At 61.6% G+C, this 2500-nt stretch overlaps 1 pseudogene; it reads left to right on the forward strand.

Annotated features, from left to right (window-relative positions):
- LOC124746289 overlaps positions 1-2500 on the forward strand; it is a 7960-nt pseudogene that overhangs the window by 1408 nt on the left and 4052 nt on the right.

The following is a 2500-nucleotide window of genomic DNA, read 5'->3' on the forward strand; positions in this document are numbered from 1 at the left end:
TGATATGCTGAAGCCGCGAGCAAACGACTCGGATCGGAGTGCCAAGTGGGCCACTTTTGGTAAGCAGAACTGGCGCTGTGGGATGAACCAAACGCCGAGTTAAGGCGCCCGAATCGACGCTCATGGGAAACCATGAAAGGCGTTGGTTGCTTAAGACAGCAGGACGGTGGCCATGGAAGTCGGAATCCGCTAAGGAGTGTGTAACAACTCACCTGCCGAAGCAACTAGCCCTGAAAATGGATGGCGCTGAAGCGTCGTGCCTATACTCGGCCGTCAGTCTGGCAGTCATGGCCGGTCCTTGCGGCCGGCCGCGAAGCCCTGACGAGTAGGAGGGTCACGGCGGTGGGCGCAGAAGGGTCTGGGCGTGAGCCTGCCTGGAGCCGCCGTCGGTGCAGATCTTGGTGGTAGTAGCAAATACTCCAGCGAGGCCCTGGAGGGCTGACGCGGAGAAGGGTTTCGTGTGAACAGCCGTTGCACACGAGTCAGTCGATCCTAAGCCCTAGGAGAAATCCGATGTTGATGGGGGCCGTCATAGCATGATGCGCTTTGTGCTGGCCCCCGTTGGGCGAAAGGGAATCCGGTTCCTATTCCGGAACCCGGCAGCGGAACCGATACAAGTCGGGCCCCTCTTTTAGAGATGCTCGTCGGGGTAACCCAAAAGGACCCGGAGACGCCGTCGGGAGATCGGGGAAGAGTTTTCTTTTCTGCATGAGCGTTCGAGTTCCCTGGAATCCTCTAGCAGGGAGATAGGGTTTGGAACGCGAAGAGCACCGCAGTTGCGGCGGTGTCCCGATCTTCCCCTCGGACCTTGAAAATCCGGGAGAGGGCCACGTGGAGGTGTCGCGCCGGTTCGTACCCATATCCGCAGCAGGTCTCCAAGGTGAAGAGCCTCTAGTCGATAGAATAATGTAGGTAAGGGAAGTCGGCAAATTGGATCCGTAACTTCGGGATAAGGATTGGCTCTGAGGATCGGGGCGTGTCGGGCTTGGTCGGGAAGTGGGTCAGCGCTAACGTGCCGGGCCTGGGCGAGGTGAGTGCCGTAGGGGTGCCGGTAAGTGCGGGCGTTTAGCGCGGGCGTGGTCTGCTCTCGCCGTTGGTCGGCCTCGTGCTGGTCGGCGGTGCAGGATGCGCGCGCCTGCGCGGCGTTCGCGCCCCGGTGCTTCAACCTGCGTGCAGGATCCGAGCTCGGTCCCGTGCCTTGGCCTCCCACGGATCTTCCTTGCTGCGAGGCCGCGTCCGCCTTAGCGTGCTCCTCCGGGGGCGCGCGGGTGCGCGGATTCTCTTCGGCCGCCATTCAACGATCAACTCAGAACTGGCACGGACTGGGGGAATCCGACTGTCTAATTAAAACAAAGCATTGCGATGGCCCTAGCGGGTGTTGACGCAATGTGATTTCTGCCCAGTGCTCTGAATGTCAACGTGAAGAAATTCAAGCAAGCGCGGGTAAACGGCGGGAGTAACTATGACTCTCTTAAGGTGGCCAAGTGGCGGCGGTGTGGCTGCATCCGGACTTGGCTTTTCGAAGTGCGGTCTTGATGTAGTCGTGCTGCTGCTGCGAGGTGCCTTCCTTGGGTTATAGTTACAGGGAGAGTGATGCGCAATACATGGGCCTAGCCCTCTTAGCCTCTCCTCTCCTGCGGTCTTCTCCCCTTCTCGTGGGCCCGCTGATTTTCGCAGAGTGGAAGACCGCACCAGGGGCTTGGGGGGGTTACCAGCCCCCCCTCGCATTATCCCTTTATAGTTGGGGGCAGCCGACAAGAAACAAGAGATGGTGGCCCTTCCGCTGAAGGTGCCACCCCAGCTACCCCAGCACCTATCCGGCCAACCGGCCGTAACGAAAATGCGATAGTTTGTGTAGCTCCCTTTGCTTGCAGTGAGTGCCACCGCACTTTTACCACGAAGAACGGTCTCGGGGTCCATCGCCGCCGCCAACACCCTGCGGCCGCCAACGCTGAGATCGTGACGGAGAGGCATCGCGCGAGGTGGACGGAGGAAGAAGTCCTGTCGCTCGCCAAGGCAGAGGCCGAACTGTTCCTTGAGAGGGACGCCCGGTTCTTCTTTGTAAATCAAGAACTTACCAGGATGTTCCCCGACCGAACGCTTGAGGCAATCAAGTGCCGACGGCGGCAAGCTGCCCACAAGCAGCTTGTCCGCCAATTCATGGAGGCACTTGAGATCGGTCGGGGCGAAGAGCCGGCGTCCCGCCATGGAGCAGCGAGCTCGCTGCCTGACGCGGGCGAGGCCGCTGCGCCGCCCGTCGACGCAGCCGAGGACTTCGCGGCCGACACCACCGGGCCGCCGCCGGAGGGGCCGACTGACGCCGCCATCTGGGAGCATCTGGCGGGGCTGCCTGCTTCCGCCCAGCGTTTCTCTGCCCTGGATCGAGTCATTGGTCTGGGGCGGGGCACGCCGCCCGATGTCATCCTGGGCATGCTCCCGGATGCCCTTGCGTCGGTCGGGTCCAGGGGGGAGAGGTCGATCACCAGGACACAGCGGCCGC

The sequence above is a fragment of the Schistocerca piceifrons genome, unplaced genomic scaffold (genome assembly GCF_021461385.2).
Source record: "Schistocerca piceifrons isolate TAMUIC-IGC-003096 unplaced genomic scaffold, iqSchPice1.1 HiC_scaffold_35, whole genome shotgun sequence".
Taxonomy (NCBI): domain Eukaryota; kingdom Metazoa; phylum Arthropoda; class Insecta; order Orthoptera; family Acrididae; genus Schistocerca; species Schistocerca piceifrons.